The sequence below is a fragment of the Solanum pennellii genome, chromosome 9 (assembly GCF_001406875.1).
Source record: "Solanum pennellii chromosome 9, SPENNV200".
Lineage (NCBI taxonomy): Eukaryota > Viridiplantae > Streptophyta > Magnoliopsida > Solanales > Solanaceae > Solanum > Solanum pennellii.
Genome location: NC_028645.1, coordinates 23798452 through 23823180, shown reverse-complemented (window position 1 = coordinate 23823180; position 24729 = coordinate 23798452).

Sequence of the window (24729 nt, the reverse complement as noted above, 5' to 3'; positions counted from 1 at the left end):
TATATATATATATATATATACACACACACATATACACACCATAGAACAAAGTTAGACTTTAAGTATCTTTTGCCATCTTAGACTCAACATTAATAGAGTAGAATAGGGACACGACCCTTAAAAACATAAAATAATAATCTATCTTATACATAAACTTGAATAATAATTTGACATGGTAAAACCTTGAATATTAAGGATCCCTTTATTGAGCTTGAGAAACATGCATGAAGCCTTTCACTTTAAGACACTTCCTCTACTCATCCATCACCACACTATGAAAGTCGAAAATCGAAGACCTAATATGTAGCCTCACATGAATGTATAACGATGTTTGAAGGTCAAAAATAATATTTATTAGTCATTTAGTAACTTTTAGAGTCAAACATCAAGAAACGTCCATGACGTCCGGAGACTAGTGTAAGAGATACTAGTGTGCCTTAGCCTATTTAATGAGGTTTTAGAAGTTGGAAATTGATGAAATTCGGTCGGAAGGTATTTAACTAGTATTGTAAAATTTTTAGGGTCGAAATGTTTGGGTACGACTCCCCAGGGGTTCTTGGAGAGAAACCTTGAATTCGGCCCAAACCTGCTAAATGAGGTAGTGTAGACAGTGTCTACCTACGAGTTGCAGACGACGGGGCGTAGCAAATTAGTGGGGTGTTGATTGACTCTATCGACAAAAACTTATACATTTTCCAAAAATTCACAGAATGCAACTCCCCGAACACATTGACGGACCTGCAGGATGGTTGGTGGAAGGGGGCGTAGGTTGACCTACGAACCGTCGATCGTGGTCTCGTAGGTCCTGCCTGCACTTTTCCAATTAATTTTAATTGGTTCATTTAATTAATTTAGTTAGTTATGGGTCTAATTAAGTGTTAAGTGTTTGTTAAATAGATTAGTTTACCACTATATAAACTTCTGTAAGCCTAAACCCCACTTAACATGTCACTTTTCCAAAACCCGAATTGCTCTTCCTTCTCTGCACTTCTCCCTCCCAAGGGAACTCCATAGAATACCAAGGCCTAAGGGTTATAGAGAAGCATGAAGACTAATTCTCTCCATAAATATTCAAAGATTATGAAGCTACGATATTCTTTAACCTTTGGGATTCCTTTCCCCAAATGGTTCTTTCAACATTGGTTTTTTAAAAAATAATTTGATATAGGTTTCTTCCTAATACGAATTTGATCTTCTAAATTGTGTTATTTATGATTTCTTTTGGTTATTATGATTATATTATGTTGTATTATGGTTCAATTACATTGGTTCTTGATGAATTAACCTAGTATGAGGAATAGATCATGAATTGATCCAAATTCCCTAACCCTAGGTTATGAACTCATGTTTTATTAATTAGTATTGATGCAATTGAGTTTGATATAGTGTTAATTACTATTGAATGATGTTATTACACCTATTTATGATGAAATTGGATTGGTTGAGGGATGATGATGGATTGTTGAAGGAGAATTGGTAAGACTTTGTGATCTCAAACCTTTACTTCAATTATGATGGCTTGTACTTTGTAAGGAAGTTCAATTGAAGTGTACATTGTGATTTTATTAGTTAGGTGTGTGTATTATGATGTAACTGAAATGTCTTGATTATGTGAAGATGTAAGATTATGTTTAAGGTGATATGATATAATGCTGGTTATGAATTGCCTATGTGAATTACTATGAAATGATGATTATGATGTATTGATCTCACGTATGACGGTTTTATTGAAAGGACATTCTCATGCAATTATTTATGAGTTAATGATATAAATATACAAGGGGTGAGTCTCCTATGGCCTATACTAAGTTATGATGATTAATAAAGGCTTGAAGACATTTCAAAAAGAGACTCTAGCGTAGCACCGAGTGAACTAGTGCTGAGAAGTGTCCCTTTCCAATGTTGAAAGGTAGGTTCACTATGATGTTTATGAGATTGGATACTATAATATAATGTGCATAAAAAGGGTCAAAAAGATATCTCCTAGTTCTTGATCTATGATGCCCCCATAGGAATATTAGCTAGTGGATCCACCTAGAATGATATGTTTATGTTTTGTTACTACCTTGGAAAGTAGTCCACCTTCTTTAGGTGTAGGGTTTCATGACATTGGATTCCACATTTAGATCTTGTGGTCTATGTCGGTTAACGAAAGTGTTACCAAAAGTAAAATGAAGTAATAAATTGAACACTCTAGGGTAACTTGAGGGGTTGACTTAGTCTAGGTAGGGGAATGGGACTCTACCTACACATTGTACTAGTTGACTTTGAGGGAAGTCCTAGAAGGTTGTTCTTATGTTATATAAAGTAAATATTATGCATATGTTGACTATACATGTTGATGATCCTATATGATGTTAGTTTCACTTATGAACATGGTAATGGTCTATATTACTTCTTATGATGATTATTGCTCTTAATGCTATATTATATTAAGTAAGACAATACTTGTTATCCTTTGTTTTGTTTACTTGGTTGAGTAAGGTTATGGGTCTTTACTTGGTAATTGAACTTGTGGACTTGATGTTGTATTATGATTAAGGGTCTTTTATGGGTTTGAATGTTATGAACTCTTATACATGTTTGGTTGTATATCTTGATTTTGGAGTTGGTTTAGTTATGAACTCAATTATGCTATGATACATGTTGACTTGGTTATACTTGATGATGTTGGTATTTTGTTATATATGGTTCTCATGTTAGGTTTTATTGATTATGAACATGATTTATTCTATTGTGATTCCTTATGTGGCATATGCTCTTGTATGTGTATTAAAGGTTTCTAAATTACTTAGCATGTCTTCAAAAAGTAAATGCCCCCTTTCTCATGCATTCTTTCAAATGTTTATGTGCATATTCCTATACTTTGTACAAGTGTTCTATGTTTCTACAATTATGTAGGATCTTGCCGTTGAGATAGAAGTGTAATTTGAAGAAAACTTGGATCCTCATTCTCCAAGTTCGGTAGGTCCTCACCTTCTTAGGATGATGCCACTATCCAGCTATTGATGTTGTTAAGTCTTAAAGACAATTTAGTTCTCTCCCTTTTCATTCGAAGACAATTTTTATATATGCCTATATGTGGCTTATATTATGTATGTTAAGTAAAAGTAGAAGCCTATGTGGTGCTTCCTATGCGAGAAGTTTATGTGAACTTTATATGTATATATTATGTGTAAGTGAAAGGTCTATGTAAACCCAATATAGAAGTAGATAAAATGTTTTAATTTTTTCCTCAATTTAACCTATGAAATGTAATGACGAATGCTAAGAGGTTAGTCTTACTCATCTCCAAGGAGAACGACACCAGTTACTTCTAGGGGGTGCTCCCCGGATGTGACAAACTTGGTACCAAAGCATGAGCTTGAATATCTTTAGGATCGATGTATCACTAAACCACTTCTATGTAGATTCTAATTCATAATTGTGAAGCACTCCACACTTATGAATGAGAGACTATATGATGCTTCAGAAACATTCATCTTCTTGAAATCCTATGTCATGCCTCTAGAATCTATGTTATGTCTTATTTTCACATAACACTTCTATTGTGGTTATAGGTATGAATCTCAAAGGGAAGCATCATGAAGGGCCAAGGAAGGGATTGCTAATGTGGGTGCTCATGAAAACCAAGCTCCTCCGCAATACAATCATGTCCCTCTACTTGAAGAAGTTGCTATGGGTGATCAAGTTCCAATTGTTCCTCCACCGATGACTGATGGAGAGATAAGGGCAGATTTTCTCAATTTGGACCAATACATGACTTCACAAGATAATGTCTTCACTTCTAAAGTCCAATCCATAACGACCCAAGTGAATTGAGAGGTTGTACCCCGTGTTCCCAATCATGCCAAACTATGGCTTCTCATTTGAGAGACTTTACTAGGATGAACCCTCTTATGTTCGAAGGGTCAAGGGCGGATGAAGACCCTCAAGATTTCTTAGATGAGGTCTATAAGATCCTATTTTCTATGGGAGTGACTACAGGTAGAAAGTCCGAGTTGGCCGCAACAATTCAAAGATTTGGCGCAAACTTGGTACACACAATGGAGAGATAATAGGGCACTACGAGGTGGTCTGGTAACTTGGGAGATCTTCAAGAGAGCTTTCCTTTATCGGTTATTGCCTCAAAAGTTGAAGGAAGATAAGGTGTAAGAATTCATCAACCTTCTTCAAGGAGGTATAAGTGTACTTTATTATTCCTTGAAATTTACAAAATTGTCTAAGTATTCTCCATCATTGGTATCTAACCCAATGGATGAGATGAGTCGTTTCCTTACGGGAGTGTCCGAGGACTTGGTGGAAGAATGTCATTCCGCTATGCTTCATGACAATATGAATATCTCTCGTCTCACTATTCATGTTCAACAAGTTGAAGAGAGTATGTGAAGGAGGAAGAATAGAGAGGCCAATAGGGCCAAGTCTTTTGAAAATGGTTCTTCAAAGGGTATGTTGGAAATTCAAGATAAGACTAGATTCAAGACGAGGTTCTCTAATCAAGTACGTTCTAAATTTCCCAAGGCTCGTGATGATAAGGTGTCTAACCCTAAGTCCCAAAAGGCTAGAACTGGAAACTCACCAAGTGATAAACCAACTTGTTCAAAGTGTAGTAAGATATATTGGGGTGAATGTCTAGTTGGTATAGGAAATGTATTTATTTGTGGAAAATAGGGTCATAATGTTAGATATTGCCCTAATATTAAGGGGCAACAAAGAGTGGTAGGCAAGCTCAAACAAGTGGTTCTAATTGTAACACCTAGTAATTTTCATAACCTATACTAGAGACTCATATGTTGTATAATGATGAGTTTAGAACTAAAATAGTCTAAGTAAATTGTTTGATAAGTATTGAGGCCATAGCATAAAAGAAAGGCATTAACGTCCGGAAACTAGCGAAATTTAACTAGTTGATGTACCTATGTTTGGTGAAGGTTTTGGAGGGTCATACTAAATCTAAAACTTTTAAAAAGACTTTAAATAGGTAAAATGTATTATATAGGGTCAAATTTTATAGTCAAGACACCTTAAGGACCACCGGAAAGGTGCTTGGGGTGGACACGAACATGGGCGAGCAGGCTGCCAAAGCACCCTGCGCGTAGGAAGGATTTTTGTGGCTGCTGCATGAAGAGCAGTCATCACTCAGGGATTCCAACATGTCCATGCGACGCTGTGCCTACACGATGCTCACTGCCTCAACCCGGATTTCAAAAATAAACATGAAATTAACCCCGCGACGCGAAGACACTTCCAAGATTTGTAAAAGTCTTATTTTAAGCAGTTTAATTTCACAAAAAGACTGATGTAAGTGAGGGGTATTTTGGGTAATTTAAAGGGTGGCTATATAAGTTCGTAGGGTCAGTTTAAGGTCAATTTAACACCCAAATCAAGTCTTTAAATTTAGAAATAAAAAAATCACTCTCATCTCTCCCAAATCCTCTCTTCCTCCAAAACTCCAACGAAGACCAATAGAGCTCCAAAGAGAATATAAATTCTTCAAGCTCCCAACCCAATTTCGTGGCTTTATAATCTATAATGCATGGTTTATTTCACTCTTGTATTCCTTTTCCCCAAGATGTCCCTCCAAAGATGATTTCTAAATTCCACAAATCTAGGTTTTCCTTCTACACATGGGTCTTTTCTAAAAACAAAATTATAAATCAATTGTGGTTAATTGTGATGAATTAAGGTTGTTTAGTATATATTGATTGTTCATTGATTATTTCCTATGACATTTCCCTAGACACATGTCTTTCCCCTAATTTCATGAAAACCCTGGATAAGGTGAATTGTGAAGATTATGAACACATTGATTGACTACATTGTTGTTAATTATGTAATTGCTTCTTGAATTACCTTGTTAATGTAATTGGATATGTATTCTTGATAATGGAAGAATGAAGGTTCTCGGAAGGGACAAAGAGGTATGTTGATTGGTCCTTCTTGGATACAATACGAATTATGAGTTACTTAGATAGTTATGCTTCTATGTCTAATGTGTGGTTGTGATGTTGATGCTAAGTATTCCTCATCATTTACCCTAGACTATTGAATCGTTTATGAATTGCAAGTATGTATGATATGATTATTATATTATTGAATATAGTTTCTCATAATTATAATTAAGTGTTTAGTGAAAGGTTTACTCACTTATGAGGTGGTGTCTTAAGTAAAAGGATTATTCTCACTTCTGATGACCTATGAGCTTGATATGATAAAATGTTTACATAGGGTTGTAGAAGAGACTAATGTGAAATTGTATGATGAAATAATACGATTACTAATGGGAATAATTGCTTAGAATGATATGGAGGTCTCACGTTTGTAAGTCCGGCTTCCCACATGCGTTTCCTCACATTACTAAGTACGAATTCTCAAGTTATGTGTTGTCTCATGAGATGGATACCTCCACGTTAGCAAGACAAGGTTTCTAGCAACAATATCCTTGAACCTTAACTATATTCCCTCATAGGACTCTAGCTTAGTGGATCCTCATAGATAACTACGTATGAATGGTTACACCTTAGGCAAGTGCAAACCCTCTCTTTTCGGTGTGGTAGTAGAACACCGGATTCCATGTAGCTGACATGGTCTCATGTATTTTATTGTACTTCTTTCCCTAATGTAAAAGTAATGAACAAGTATGCATGTGAACTTTTATTAGGGTTGTCTTGAAGGCTACTACATAGGGTGAGGGAGGGTATGGGACTTCTCTTACTCATTGCACATGTGGGAGCCTAAGGGATGGTTCTAGTAGTGTTCTTTTATAGTTATGGTTATGTTCATAATATATGAGTAATTAATGATGTACAAGAATGTTATGAAAATATGTTGTAAGTATGAAGTGAGTTGCTTAATGTTATACTTAGCGTTGGATAGGATTATGGGGTCCTATCTTTGGTATTGCACAAGTATTGCTTGGGTGATCTACATGTTGGGTTGATATTATGTTGAATTGACTTATTATGCTTCTTATATATGCATGTTGAGTTAAATTTATAGAAAGCATGGTTTTTACTAAATTGTCCTTTTCTCATGCATTGATGATTTTGTACACATGAGTCATACTTAGTACATGTGGTTTTTACTAACCCTTATTTCTTCCCTTTTTCCCAAACATTGTAGGTTTGGGCCATTGAGGCATTGTATACACCCGAGACCACACCCTAGAAGTTAGGGCCAATATAGGATTGTGACACGCGTACTTGACCTCTCGGAGGTCTTGTACAAGCCCTTCTTGTATCATTCATCGTATATATATAATGAAAAGTAGTGCGGAATTAAAAATTTTCACAAAACATTAGAATAGCTTTAATAAATTATTACATTAGAAATCATAGGAAATACTTAGTCTCAATCTCATCAAATCTTAGACACGAGAATACTTTGGGACACGACCTATACAATACAAATATAGAAATACTTAGTCTATTACAATAGTTCAATAAAAGGCATCTATGCCATCGAGTCAAATGAGGACATACTTCAACTTCACTTGAATGATGATAAGATCCAAGTCTTGCTTATCAAATGCTCCTCACCTACCAACCACTATAGATGTAGATAAAAACATTGAATTAGTACAAACACATATAACAAGTATGGCATAATGTATAAAATCATGAAAACGGACATTTATTTGAAATATGCATCTTTTTAATTTAAATATCATATCATAATCATAAGACCAACATTTAACACCTTTTGAACACATAATATAGCATTTCAGAAATTTTTATACATTTTTAAGGATACATTACAGTGAACTACTTCACTGTTAAAGTGAACTTCTTCATTGGTACAGTGAGGTCCATTCACTTAACTTTAGACACTTCATAGCATGTAGTTCCCTCACTAAAAGATATCCTAAGACTCACTTGAGTAATTCAAAGAGAGATCGCCCATACAACCTCTATAGGCATAACTAAATGATACTCAAGATAACCCATAATGAGATCAACACACAATTACAAGAAACCAAACACATGAACATGAGATCGTCCTCCCAAAGGTAATTCTAAGTCTCACTTGAGTTAGTTGTGAAGTTACCGCCCATACAATACCTTACACACACACTAAGGAGATCCTATATACTACCTAAGATAGAATCATTCTCACTTAATACATCAACACATAGATAATATGACATTCTTATTCTAAAGGTTATGAAAAGACTTACTTAAGTAAATCAAAAAGATAACGTTCTTGATTGACCTCTTCAAAACTACCTAAATAATACTTAGGACTACCTAAGGCTTAGATCATGTCTACATAATCAACCATCTTCACTAACTAGAGTAATTCTTAAGACTTATCTAGGTAAGATACGAAGTGACCATTCCTCTTCCCCTTCACACCTTAACTAGGCAACCCTTAACTACTCCAGATAAGTACTTATTCATTTAACATGCTTTCTTAAGTTAAGACATTACATTCATAAGTTCATATAAGGGTCGTTCATCACATAAGGACATTCAAGTAATTGTCTTGAACAAGACCTAGGGACTCCAACTAACACATTCAAAGCCTATTGTGCAATATCTTGAAAGCTTTTCATACCACAACCTAAACTTCATAGAACTTCTCTAATGCTAGTAGGTATCTCATATGATGAAAATAGGAAATAAACGAGATAGACCAAGATAGCTAGACATAGAATCCGGAGTTCTAACCTACTCCGATGAGTGTATTCTACTTGGCAAGGGTAGAACTAGGAAACATCCCATGTAGACACATGGTTAAGAAATATGAAGGGCTTTAATGCACTCTAGTCTCAATCTCAAGTAAAGCTACATTGTACTCTAGTCTCCTTCTCTAGTAGAGATACTTCCCATGGCATAATCACTCGGTTCTAGCCTTTGTTCTTATAGAGTAATTGACACTAAAGGATCACATGAAAAGGTTCCTTATCTAGTTCATAACCCAATCACATTCACCCTACCAAAGAGGTACAATAGGCCTACCTTTTAATGGCGACTAAGATAGCTCATCATGACTTTCCTAAGGATGATTTGATGTCGTTCCAGCCAACCAACCCTAAGTCCATCATCCTTTACATGAAGAATACCATTACGGCTCTTCGACTTCTACATTCATAACCTTACCACTAGGTGTAAGGTTCCACGTACAAGACCTTCTTAAAAGCATCTAAGGTCTCACATATGATTCATTCATACATGAGAGGGGTGCACTAAGCCTACCTAGTCAATACATATCATAGTAACATATCATTCATACATGTATCAAGTAAGGAACACAAGTCTACTAAACAAGACACAACATTCTTTACCATATTCCATATAGCATATAATTATTTAATCACATAGGAATGACCCTTATCATCTTTCTGTAATCCTACACATTACTATAACATCATCAATATAACCATCATAGTCTCATATAGTCAAGTAGGAACAATCATGCATCAACTCTAAGATTACACAATACGCACATAGTCATAGTCTACACGATCTCCTAACATACATATAAAGAACACATACTCTCACATTACTTAACATGTAGATACATATTCCCATACTTCACATAAATCAACTACACAAATCATCATAATACTTCAAGTAGTGACGACAAGGCCATGCTCATCATATTCCATAAAGTAACGCCGACAAGGCCACATCAATTGCAAGTAAAACACAAAACACCGCCGCCATAAGTGGACCATACCAAGCACAACATAATTGAAAAAACAAAATTAGGTCAGCGTACTACAACTCCATCCTCAACACTTCAATCCAATGATAAATCATACAATTCAATACCATAAGGCCCTTACCCATGCCCATAACCAATAATTCAATACATAATCTATGATATTCAATGAAACTAGGTCAATTAAATATAGAAATATCAATCTAAGACAACATAGATATCAAGTTAATACAATTCATAAATCGATCAATAGCGCATAGGAAACTACACTAGAATTCATAAGTATTAAGTCCATATTACTTAACCCATAAAGTAGTGAAAAACTAGGGTTCATGAATTACATGTGTTCATAGGTTAATTGAGTTAAAATCTTCTTATTAACAACAATTCAATCAATATTCAATGCTTTAAAATCTTTAATGCAAGAGCCCATGGATAGATCCTGAAATTGCACAATTCATCTTTGAAAACATAAGAGAACTTCTTTGAATTTGGGCTCCTTGATGAATAGAGTTTCAAGGATCAAAAATCATAGCTCAATAAACTTATACTCCAATTTTATGAAGAATCTCCACTCAATTCTCCAATCCAAGACCTTTCTTGAGTTTTTGCTCCAACGGGGTGATAGAGAATTCCTAAGGAAATTTTGATTTTGATTTCGAAAAATAAAATCTAAAGACTTATATTCATGTTTAAAATACCCAAAAGACCCTTAAGGAACCTCCAAATATATAATTTTGACTTGGGGGGTGAATTTACAACTTCAACCCTAACTTAATAGTGCAGGAAACCGGTATCATCGACAGTTGGCAGTCGACAAATTGCTTGTCCACAAATGTACCGTCCTGTCCTCCATCGTTTAGTTTAGATACTTTCCTTTTGGATATTGATCTCCATAGTCTAAGTCTTTACCCACGACACCATCGACGGGGCTTCGACTGATCCAGAAGTCGTCGATTGCCTCAGTCGTTTGGGACTGGTCTAGATAACCTTTGCTCTTGAGTAGGGTCCTTCCTCATGGACCCTTGGTTGATAATTTTTTCAACGTGAATATCTTCTTATACGAGTTTATCACCTCTCACATGAATTTCATCAAAAACGAACACGTAAAACTCGAAGAAACTTGACAAGTCACACAAGGTCGTTTTATCGCAAACCTTTCGAACATCATTGACGTTCTCGGGCGTTTGACCTCCAAACATTACGAAACTCATGAAATACAGTATTAGGATATAACCATATATGAGGAACATAGGTGACTTAGTCGTTGAACATCTTAGTCATCCCTTGACGTTTCACTTCCAAATCACTTAAAAATCTAGACACTGACTAAACACCACATTATAGACCATTTTAGAACCTTATATCATCATAAAAACCATGTTAGTCTCTAGATTCACCTAAGTCTTTTGAGGGGTGTTATAATCTCCCACACTTGGACAACATTCGTCCTCGAATGACACCTTGCCACTCTCCAAACCTTTCCAGTAATAGAGATTCAATTAGCTACTCATGACCATACCATATAACACATTATACAATACAAACATCTAAGAAAACATCAATTCCTCATTATCTAGAGAATCATAACACAACAAGAAACTAGAATAAATTATATAACTCATCATGCTATAAAACTCATATCCTTCATTCAAAATAGCAACAACTCATTTTATATTCAATATACATTTTATATTCAATATCATGCTCATATACATAAGTTCAAACAACATTGAAACAATTTTAGACCAAAGAATGAATTAGTCAAATTTTGAAAAATCACACAATGAACTAGCAGCCTATTATAGTGATTTATGCTATTTTCTCTACAACTGCAACTTTTAAGCAATTCATGATACAAAAATGCTAATATGCAATGTACAACCACATAAATACATCTTACAACATAATCACAACTTCATAAAATGCACAATTAAAGGAATCAATGAAATTTAATTTCAAAAGGACCCCTAAACACAATCCACATGCAACATAATTCTATGATTTTCTATTCTTAAGCTTAAGTAAAATAGAATTGATGAAACAATCAATCAAAACTCTTTTGACCAGCATACTTCCCCAATTATAAGGAAATCATATCACTAAAGAGATACAAGGACTTACCATCATCATCATCCAATGGTTTTGGAGGAACTTGCTTGGCCTTCCTTCCTCTAGCCGCAATGGTAGGACATTCTCTCACCTTATGTCCATCCTTACCACAACCAAAGCATTTCCTGGTTCCAACTAGACACTCCCCAGAGTGCCTCTTCCTACAAGTAGAACATGTAGGCTTAAAAATTTGAGAACTACTACCCATCCCAAGCTTCTTTTTTGAAACACTAGCTCCATATTGATTTGGGTCTCTTTTCTTAAACATAGGTTGACCTTGCTTAGTGACTTTATCCTTTTTCAAAGCCCTCATGCTCCTCTTCAAAATCCATGCACTTTTTCTAAATTTGGGTTCTTCAACATTCCCCGTACCTTGACTAAGGTCAATGAACCTCCCAATCTTCACATTCCTCCTCACATGGATAAAGTACTTCCCTAAGAAATCCCTCTTGAACTCCTCACAATCTATGGGACCCGACTCAGTCGGCCTATTTTCTTTCCATTGGGTGTACCACACTTGAGCAACCTGCCTCAATTGGTACGAAGCTAACTCCACCTTCTCCCTAGGAGTCACCCCATGTCACTCAACACCTTGTACACCCACCATCTAGGAACTCTTGGGGATCCTCTCCCGCCTTAGAGGCAAGAAATATAGGAGGATTCATCCTCATAAATTCTCCCAACCAAGAGGTCATAGTGCTCTGCACAACATTCACTCTAAGTGCAATACCCATATTCACATGGGTAGTCAAAGCTCAGGCTAAAGTAATTAAAGCCTCTCTAATTTCTCTATTAGTCAATTCTGGGGGAACCACCAGAACATCATTACCTTGACCTCAATTAGGGACTTGGTCACCTTAAGCACCTTGAGCAACTTGCTCAACTTCCTCAACATGAGGAGGAGTCTCCTCTTTCACATAATTTTCCTCAACTCTCCTAGATTGTGTCCTCCTCATATTCATCTTCCTAGAAACACAAGGAAAACCATAAGAAAAGAGTACTCATAAACTTTACTCTATGGCATGACATAGGAGTATAAAAGAAGGGAAATTATATCATCCTATAGCCTTCTCCCATAGATGTGTCCTAATTCACACCGATGGTCAAGACTCTACTAGACGTGACTTGATGAGACTTTTTGATTCCTAAGACTACTTTCATAACCTATGCTTTGATAGCAAGCTTGTCATAACCCGAGACCACACCTTAGAAGTTAGGGACAATCTCACATTGCGACACGCGTACTTGAGCTCTCAGAGGTCTTGTACAAGCACTTTTCGCATCTTTCATCGCACATACATAATGAAAAGTAGAGAAGAATTGAATCACAAAACATTAAAATATCTTTAATAACATCTTTCATTAGAAATCACAACAAAGTCTCAATCTCACCAAATCATAGACACGAGAATACTTTGGGACACGGACCACATAATACGAATATAGAAATACTTAGTCTATTACAATACTTCAATAGAAGACATAAAAGACATCTATGCCCTCGAGTCAAACTAGGACATATTTCAACTTCACTTGAATGATGCTACAATCCAAGTCTTGCTTCCCAAACGCTCCTTACCTACCAACCACTAAAGAGATATGCAAAAGCCTGAAATTAGTACAAACATATGTACTAATTAAGTATGGCATAATGCATAAAATCATGAAAATGGACATTTATTGGAAATATGCATCTTTTTCATTTAAATATCATATCATAATTATAAGAACAACATTTAACACCTTAGGAACACATAAGATAGCATTTAAGAAATTTAGTACATTTTTAAGGACACTTTACAGTGAACTACTTCACTATTACAGTGAACTTCTTCACTATTACAATCAGGTCCATTCACTTCACTTTAGCCACTTCCTAGCATATAGTTTTTTCACTAAAAGTTATCCTATGACTCACTTAAGTAAGACAAATAGACCGTCCATACCACCTCTCTAGGCACACCTAAATGATCCTCAAGACCACCTATAATGAGATCAACTTACACTTACAAGATACCAAACACATGAACATGAGATCCTCTTACCAAAGGTGATTCTAAGTCGCACTTGAGTGATTTTTGAAGTGACCGCCCATATAATCACTTAAAAACACACTTAAGAGATCTTATAGACTACCTAAGATAACACATAGATAATATGATATTCTCCTTCCGTAGGCTATCAAAAGACTTAAGTAAATCAAGAATATCATGTCCATGATTGACGTTTTCAAGATTACTTAAATAACACTTAAGACTACCTAAGGCTTAGATCATGACTACATAATCAACCTTTTTCCTTAACTAGAGTCATTCTTCAAACTTATCTATGTAAGATATGAAGTAACCATTCATATGCCCCCTTCACACCTTAACTAGGCAACCCTTAACTTCTCTAGATAAGTACTTATTCGTTTAACATGCTTTGTTAATTTAAGCCATTACAGTCACTAGTTCATTAAGACTCATTCATCACATAAGGACATTCAAGTAAGTGTCTTCGACAATAGCTAGGGACTCTAACTAAAACATTCAAATTTTATTGTTCAATGTCTAGATAGTGTCCCATACCACACCTAGACTTCATAGAACTTCTCTTATGCTAGTAGGTATCCCATATGATGAGAATAGGCATTAACCTACATAGACCAAGATAACTAGACATAGAATCTAGAGTTCTAACCTACTCCGATGAGGGTGTTCTACTTGCCAAGGGTAGAACTAGGAATAATCCCATGTAGGAACATGGTTAATAAATATGAAGGGCTTTTCTGCACTCTAGTCTCACTCTCAAGTATAACTACATTGTACTCTAGTCTCCTTCTCTAGTTGAGATGCTTCCCATGACATCATCACTCGGTTCTAGACGTTCTTCTCATAGATTAATTGACACAATTTCCTTATCTAGTTCATAACTCAATCACATACACCCTACCAAAGCGGTCCATTAGGGATACCTTTCTATGGAGACTAAGACAACTAATCATGACTTTCCTAAGGATGACATGATGCCGTTCTAGACAACCAACCCTAAGTTTTTCATCCTTTATATGAACAATACCATTACGTCTCTTCGACTTCAACATTCATAACCTTACAACTAGGTTTAAGGTTCCACATTCATGACCTTCCTAACATCATCTAAGGTCTCACATATCATTCATTCATTCATCAAAAGGGTACACTAATCCTATCTATTCAAGACATCTTTTATTAACATATCATTCATACATGTCTCGAGTAAGGGACACAAGTCTACCAAAGAAAACACAACATTCTTTACTGTATTACATATAACATATCATTCTTTTAATCACTTAGAAATGACCCTTATCATATTTATGTCATCCTATTCATTAATATAAAATCATAAATATAACCATTATAGACACATATATTCAAGTAGGAATAATTGTGCATCAACTCTAAGACAACACATATAAGCACATAGTCATAGTCTAACGATGTCCTAACATACATAGAAAGAACACATACTTTCACATTACTTCACATGTGGATACATATGCTCATACTTCACATAAATAAACTATAAAAATCATCATAACAGTTCAAGTAGTGCCGACAAGGCCATGATCATCATATTACATAAAGTAAAGCGGACAAGGTGACATTAATTGCAAATAAAACACATAACACCGCAACAATAAGTGGACCACACCAACCACAGCATAACTGAAGTCTAATTAACATAAAATAAAGATAATTAGGGCGGCGTACCACCAATTCATCCACAACACTTCAATCCAATGGTAAATCATCCTTTTCAATACATAAGTCCCTTACCCATGGCCATAATCAATAATTCAATACATAAACTATGATATTAAATGAAACTAGGTAAATTCAATATAGACTTATCAATATAATACAGCCTAGATATCAATTAAATACAGTACTTACATCAACCAATAGCCCATAGGAAACTACACAAGAATTTATAAAAAATTAGTCCAAATCACTTAACCCATGAAGTAGTGAAAAACTAGGTTTCATCAATTACATGGGTTCACAGGTTAATTGAATTAAAAACTTATAATTAGCAACAATCCAATCAATATACAATTCTTTAAAACCTTTATTGCAAGAACCCATTACTAGATCATGAAATTGGACAATTCATATTTGAAAACATTAGAAAACTTCTTTGAATTTGGGCTATTTGATGAATAGAGTGTCAAGGATCAAAAATCATACCTCAATAAAGCTAATCCTCAAATTTGATGAAGAATATCCACTCAATTCTCCAATCCAAGCCCTTGAGTTTTGGCTCCAATTGAGTTCTAGAGAATTTCTAAGGGAATTTGGATTTTGATTTTGAAGAATGAAATCTTCTAAGTGTTAAAGACATAAATTCATGTTTAAAATACCCAAAAGACCCTTAATGAACCGCCAAACCTGTAATTTGGGCGTGCGTTGAATTTACAACTTCACACCTAATACAATGACCGCACGAAGGAAACCAGTACCACCAACATTTGGCAGTTGGCAGACCATTTGTCCACAAACGAACCGTCCTGTCTTCATGTCGTTTTGTTCAGAGACTTGCCTTTGGGATCTTGATCTCCTTAGGATAAGCCTTGACCCACAACACCCGATGGGCCGTTTAATGGCACACGAGCAGTAGATTGCCTCAGTCGTTTGGGGCCTGGTGTAGACAACCTTACCTCTTTAGAAGGGTCCTTCTCAAGGACCCTTGGTTGGTCCTTAGGGACTTTCACCCGGATGTTTCCAACACGATATATTTTTGTACAAGTTTAGGAAATCTCACATGAATGTAATTCAAAAAAAATACGTAAAACTCGATGAAACTTGCCAAGACACACAAGGTTGTTTCAAGACAAACCTTTCGAACGTCATGGACGTTCTTGGGCGTTTGACCTCCAAATTTCACGGAACTTTACACACTGCCTATAAACTTCATAATAAATCATATAATGACCTCATTAACTCATTAAACACACTATTAGGCATATAACCACATATGATGCACATAGGTGACTTAGTCGTCGAACGTCATAGTCATTTCTTGATGTTTCATTTCCAAATCACCTAAAACTAGAGATACTACCTCAATACCACATTATAGATCATTTTAGGACCTTAAAACATCATTAAAACCATGCTAGAATCTATATTAACCTATGTATTTTGAGGGGTGTTATAGGCATCTTGAGGCTAAAGCAAGAAGGCTTGGATTAGACCCTCCAAGTTTTGGTAGGTCCTCTAATTCAAGGATGCTACTACATAATCTAACCTAGTCATAATTGTATTGTATAAAGATATTATTTTGTCTCATATTATTGAAGTTGTTGATGTAATACCTAAGTGGAAACTATGATATGTAATGAAGAATGCTAAGAGTCTTGTCTCAGTCCTCTTAGAGTTTGTCGCAGTCAGTAACGACTAGGGTGTGCTTTGGGTCATTACAAAGTTGGTATTAGAGCATTATATTAAAGTAAATATTAGGATTAATGTGTCACTAAACCACGTCTATGTAGGGTCTTATTCATAATTGTGAAGCGCACCACGCTTATGAATGAGAGACTACGTGACGCTTCAGAACTTCCACTCTCTTGTTATTCCTTTGTCGTGCCTTAAAGTCCTATATCGATTTAGTCCATTATTATAATCCTTTTATTATGCTTATAGGCAATGAATAAAAGTATGAAGAATGCTCGAAGGTCCAGAGAGGAGAATTTGAATGACGTGGTTCCCCCTCAAGCTCCTCAAAACCCTCAAGTTCCTATTGAAGAAGGTCCTATGTTTAAAGTTGAGATATGGTCAGACATACATATATTGACTCAAGTGTTGGCTACCCAAGTTGCTAAGGATTCAAGGGTGCAAGTGAAACCCAATGCTAACAACACCGCTTCAATGATTAGGGATTTCACAAGGATGAATCCCCCTACATACTTTGCTTATAAGGTGGAGGAGGACCCACAAGGGTTCATTAATGAAGTGTTCAAAGTTCTTCATGCTATAGGTATTTCTTCTTATGAAAAGGTTGAACTAGCCCCCTACCAACTCAATGACGGAGATCATGTTTGGCATGAGCAATGGAAGGATGAAAGGTTTCAAGAGACTTTCCGTGATATGCTTTTTCCTTTGGAACTAAGGGAGAGGAAAATGTATAAAATCATCAATATTCATCAAGGGGGTATGAGGGAGAAGGAGTATAGCGTTAAATTTACTCAACTATCCAAGTATGCTCCGACAATGGTTGCTGATTCTAGAGCTAAGATGAACAAATTTGTTATGCGGATATCCGATCTTGTGGTTAATGAGTGTAGGTCGGCTATGTTGATTACTAGAATGGACATCTCTCGTGTCATGGTTCATTCAAAACAAATTGAGGAGCAAAATCTTAACAAAGTTGTAGGGAGTTGAAGCAGGTAAGAACAGATTATCGGAATTCTTACAAGGCTAAGTTTGAGGTACAAAACAAACCAAGGTTCAAAATGAGGTTTTCAAACCAAGGCCCTTCTAATTCTCCAAGAGTCAACAAGAGTAAGGTGTCTACACCCAAGTCCCAAGAGGGGAATGGTTTATGTTGAGAAGCCTCTTTGTTCAAAATATTATAAGAGACATGATAGTAAGTGCCTAGTTGGCATGGGAAATTTATATGGTTGTAGAAATAGTGGTTATATGAAGAGAGATTTCCGTATGATGAAAGCTCAAAGAAGGGAAAATTCTCAAGCTCAAGCAAGTACCCCATATCCATATGCTCCAATGAAGAATGACTTTTACGCTCTCCAATCCAGAAGTGATCAAGAGAGCTCACTAGACGTGGTTAATCGTACGTTAAAGTTATTTTCCTTTGATGTATATGCTTACTTGGATCAAGGAGATACATTGTCATTTGTGACCCTTTTTCTAGCCATGAAGTTTGATATACTACTGGACATATTAGACGAATCTTTTTCGGTTTCTACCACGGTGGGTGATTTATAAGTGGTTGAGAGAGTCTATAAAGGTTTTCCTATTTCTTTTACCAATAGAGTTACATTAGTTGACTTGATAGAACTTGATATGCTAAATTTTGTTGTCATATTGAGAATGGATTGTAACACTCCAGAAATTCCATAACTTATACTAGAGATTAATCTATTAAATAATGTTAAAAATTATGTTTCTAGACCTATATTAATGTAATAAGTTCATTTGGAAAAGGTTAGATACAAAATGACAAAGAAACACCTTGATGTCCAAAAACTAGCTAATTTGAACTAGTTCACGTCCCTATGTTGGGTGAAGGTTTTGAAGTATCAAATGAAGACCAAAACTTGTAAAGATACATTGGATAAGTATTATCTAGTACAAAGGGTCCAAACTTCCGGTAACGATACCCCAAGGACCACCCGAAGGGTCTTTGGGGAGGACCAAAACATGGGTAAGGAGGCGGCCTGGCAGCCTGCGAACAAGCAGGATTGGAGGAACTAGTGTGCGACGCGCATTCATCATGAGGTTTACTGACTCAAGATTTGAGGTGCAGCCTCGCGACACAAGGCCGACACACACCTCACTTCCTCTCCCGGAAATTTCATAAATATGATGGGATTTGTCCCCGCGAAGCACAGCCACTTCCCAGAATCGTTAAACTCATATTTTTGGTATTTAACTTCATAAAAAGACCCATTTAAGTGGAGGGTATTTTGGGTAATTCATAGTACGACTATATGTGGATATAAGGTCAGTTTTAGACCACTTTTACACGTTCCAAATCCGATCAAACAAGTTTTCTCTTATCTCTCTCAAGAACGCTCTCTTTTCTAAACCCCATTGAAGAACAAGAAGAACTCAAGGAAGAAGGCGAAGAATTCTATGTTTTAATCCAAATTTTTGTGGATTATTCATCTATAAGGTATGGATTTTTCACTCTTGGGATTCCTTTCTGCAAGAGGTCTTTTAAAAGATAAGTTTTCAAGAAATTAACCTCTAGGGTTTTTACTCTACAAAACGGATTTTCTTCCTAACTCTAGATTTAAGATACTCGATGATAAGTAATTGTTTTCAATGGTTAATCACACATGTATTGTTGCGTGTTGTACTTGTAATGATAGATTTTCGTGTGAAGCATCTTTATTATCAATTTTATGGTTTCAAATGGGTTATACCTATTGCTAGATGACATGTAAACGTAGGGATTGGAACTAAGACTAGAATGAACTCTTAAATGACTCTTTACCCTATCCTACATTATTCATTGATCTTGTATATGATTTGAAGAGTTGTTCTTGATTATGCTATTGATTACTTCACTATGTTATGGTTATGAATGTTGTAAGTGGAACGCAAATTCTTGAATAAGGAACTTGGAAGCGAGAGGTAAGTATTTCTAAAGTCGTGATTACTCCATAATGTTTATGTTAGCCTATAAATCATGAGGTTATGTTATGGGAGTATGTATGATGTTTCTATGTGTATATGTTGGGCTATGAACATGTTACTTGTGAGATCATGAAAAGAATAAGATAATGCAAGTTATGATATTCATTTGTATGCTTTACACAAGATGATTATGATATGTTAATCTCACCGACAAAGGGTTACAATGAAAGGAAATTATAATCTATTCCTAAATATCTCATGATCATGTTTATATAAGGAATTAATCTCCTATGACCTATGATAAGTTTATGATAAAAGACAACTTCAAGGTTATTCAAGAGAGGGACTTAAGCTAAGCACCAATGAAATAGATATGAGGGATGTCCATTCCCTAGTTTGAAGGTAGGTTCACAATGACTCTCACGAGGTAGATGCTTCCACGTAATGTTGAAATATGAGTCTCTAATATATTTCCTAGTTCTTGAATTATTTTGCCACCATAGGATACTAGCTAGTGGATCAACCTAGAAGGCTATGTCATGTTTTGTTCTACTTTGGCTTGTAGATCACCTTCATTCGATGTGGGGTTTTATGACACCAGATTCCATGTTTAGCTCACATGGTCTATGTCGGTTAAGGAGAATGTTCCCTCATGTGAATTGAAAGACAAGTAAATGGACGTTGACTAGGGTGACTTGAAGAGTCTACTTAGTATGAGTAGGGATATGAGACTCTACCGATACATTGCACAAGTTGACTCTAAGGGAAGTCCTAGGATATTGATCTTATGTAATATGATAAAATGAAAGATATATGTTTATGATACATGATGTTACCCTTATGTTATGTTACCCTTATAGGATATTGGGTTCTATTGTTATATGAAGTGACGACTACTTATGTTACAAGTTTTATGAAGCAAAGCTTTACTTATGGTCTTCTATCTTATATGCTTAGTTGTGTGGGGTTATGGGCTTCACATGACCTTTGCACTTGTAGGTTGGGGATAGGATCATTGGTAAGTGTTTTGTATGATATGTTTGTCTGATCTATTGAATATGAATTGTTAACATGACTGTAGGATAATATGTATTTGATTATAATCATGCTTTATGCTGATGAAATCCTTAAATTGTACATGTTCTATGGAATGTGCATTGAAGACTTTCATATGACTTATCGTGATTTCCAAAGAAATGATAAATGATGATTTTTCATGCATATCCGTAAATGTAATGTGCATATACCCATACTTATTACATTTGGCGTACTAACCCCATTACTTCATATTACTACAAATGTAGGGTCCGACAATTGAAGATTAAGATGGTAGATTGAAGAAACTTGGAACTCTTTCTCCAAGTCTTGGTAGGTCTTATGTCCAGGATGCTATCTTTTCATATTCCAGCTTATGAAGAATATAGTAATTATTAAGAATATTCTATTTCCATTTATGTTCTTTGGATTCTTTTGTATTAAGGCCTATATGGCATATTGACTATTTATTGGCTAAGTCCAGATGCGTTCTCTTAGATAGTTTTATACATGTGAGACAAGTTTTTAGAATATCGTATGTCATTATGAATGTTAAGTATGAAGTCTAAGTATACTTCACATAGTAGTAAATTTTTTAATTTTCTGCAATTTTAACTGATGATATATTGTGAAGAATGCTAAAGGCTTGTCTGAGTCCTCTAAGAGGACGAAGACACTGGTCGCATCTAGGGTATGCTCTCCGGGTGTTACATGGATTGGTTTCATGCTTTTTTTGCCTCTATTGATTATAGGACTAGGGTAGTTAAATTTCAATTTCCAAATGAACCCATTTTTGAGTGAAAGGGAGGAAACTCAAATCCTAGGGATAAGATCATTTCATGCCTACAGGCTTTTGATTGCACAGGGTTGTCTCTACCACATAGTAAGAGTTAGGGATCTTGAATCCAAAGTCCCTCCCTTAGAGTCGGTACACATATCAAGGGAATTTTTTGAGGTCTTTCCCGATGACCTGCAAGAAATTCCTCCTGAACGGGAGATTTACTCCGTCTTAGATTTATTGCCGGATACACAAACTATTTCAATCCCTCCTAATCAGATGGCCCCGATCGAGTTCAAAGAACTAAGGTCTCAACTCAAGGATTTTCTTGATAAGGGTTTCATTCAACCAAGTATATCTCTATGGGGTGCCCCGATATTGTTTTTGAAGAAAAGAGATGGCTCTTTGAGAATGTGTATCGATTATCGTCAATTGAACAAATTACCATAAAGAATAAGTAACCGCTCCCTAGGATTTATGACTTATTTGATCAACTCCAAGGAGAGAATTATTTTTTGATGATTGACTTGAGATCGGGCTATCATCAACTTAGAGTGAGGGAGGTTGATATTTTGTAAATGGCATTTCGAACAAGATATGGTCACTTTGTGTTCCTAGTGATGTCATTTGGTCGGAGAAATGGCCCGGCGGCATTCGTGGACATTATGAATCGAGTTTTTAGAAAGTATCTTGACTTGTTTGTGGTTGTCTTCATTGATTACATTTTGATATATTCTAGGAGTTAGAATGATCCTATGAGACACTAGCGGATAGTTTTGCATGTTCTCAAGGATAACAAACTTTTGCTATGTTTAGCAAGTATATGTTTTGGTTAAGATCAGTTCCATTTCTTGGTAACATTGTCTCTAGTGAAGGGGTAGAGGTTTATCCAAGGAGGACGGAAGTGGACAAGAGTTGGCCTAGACCTTTGAATTCTACCGACATTTGAAGTTTTATAGGGTTGGCCGGTTATTATAGGAGGTTTGTTGAGGAATTTTCATCTATCGCATTTCCTCTAATGGCTTTAACCCAAAAGAATTCCAAGTTCAAATGGTTCGATTCATGTGAAAGATTTTCCAATTATTGAATGATAGAGTAACCTCCGCTCCAGTATTGAACTTACCAAAGGGTACCGAAGGGTTTATGATTTATTGTGATGCCTCCCGAGTGGGTCTCGGGTGTATGCTTATTAAACATGGCAAAGTAATAGCGTATGCCTCTAGGAAACTCAAGCCTCATGAGAAGAATTATCCAACTCAAGACCTTGAACTTGCGGCCGTGGTTTTTGCATTGAAAATTTGGAGACAAATCTCTATGAGTTACATGTTGATGTGTTCATCGATCACAAGAGTCACAAGAGTCTTCAATACGTATGCACTCAAAAAGACTTGAATCTACGATAAATAAGAGGGTTAGAACTTTTAAAGGATTATGACATGATTGTCTTTTACCATCCCGGGAAAGCCAATGTGGTAGCGGATGCACAAAGCCGAGTGTCCATGGGTAGTGTGGCTAATGTGGGTGATGATAAGAAAGAATTGGTGAAAGAGTTTTATAGGTTGGCCAGGATGGGTGTCCGACTAGAAGAATCTTCAACGGGTGGTTTCATGGTCCGTCATAACTCTGAGTTATCTCTACTTGTTGATGCGAAGTCCAAACAACATCTTGATAACTTATTGATGGAGTTAAAAGAATCGGTCCTTAACATGAATAATGAATCTTTCTCCCAAGTGGAGAATGGGGTACTTATATACCAAGGGAGATTATGTGTGGCGGTTGTAGATGGTTTAAGGGAGAAAATCATGGATGAGGCTCATGGCTCCCGATACTCTATCCATCCAGGGGAAAACAATACGTATCGTGACCGACATGATATTTATTGATGGAATTGAATGAAAAGGATTGTAGCTAAGTTTGTGTCAATGTGCCAAAATTGCCAAGAAGTCAAAGCCGAGCATCAAGGTTAGGGTGGTCTAACCCAGACATTGATATCGCTACTTGGAAATGGAATGATGTAAACATGGACTTCGTGGAAGGCTTTCCTCGAACGCGTAAGCAACAGACTCCATTTGGGTAATGTTGTATAGGTTGACTAAGTAAGCCCACTTCCTTCCCGTAAAAGTTTGTTACTCGGTGGAGGAGTATGCTAAATTGTATGTTTAGGAGATTGTAAAGTTACATGGGGTCCCCTTGTCGATCATTTTTTATTGATCCCAATTCACTTCACATTTTTTAAGATCCTTACAAAGTGGGCTTGGTACTCAAGTCAAGCTTAGCACCGCTTTCCACCCCCAAATGGATGGACAAGCGAAGCGAACCATCCAAACTCTAGAATACATGTTGAGAGATTGTATGATTTATTTCAAAGCAAATTGGGATGATCACCTACCTTTGATAGAGTTCTCCTACAACAATATCTACCATGCGAGTATTGGTATGGCCCCTTTTGAAACACTTTATGGTAGGAGGTACCTGTCCCTGATAGGATGGTTTAAAGTGGGTGAGTTTGCTTTTATTGGCCCAGAATTAATGTATGATGCTGCAGAAAAGGTTCGTCTCATAAGAGAGAAGTTGAAGATGGCTTACAGTCGGTAAAAATACTATGCCGACATTAGAAAGAGGGACCTTGAGTTCAAAGTAAGATATTTGAAAATTTCACCCATGAAAAGGGTGATGAGGTTTGGAAAGAAGAGAAAGCTTAGTCCCCATTATGTGGGGCCTTATAAGATTTTGGAAAGTGTAGGGGAAGTCGCATATGAGTTAGAGTTTCCAATTGAATTAACCTCGGTT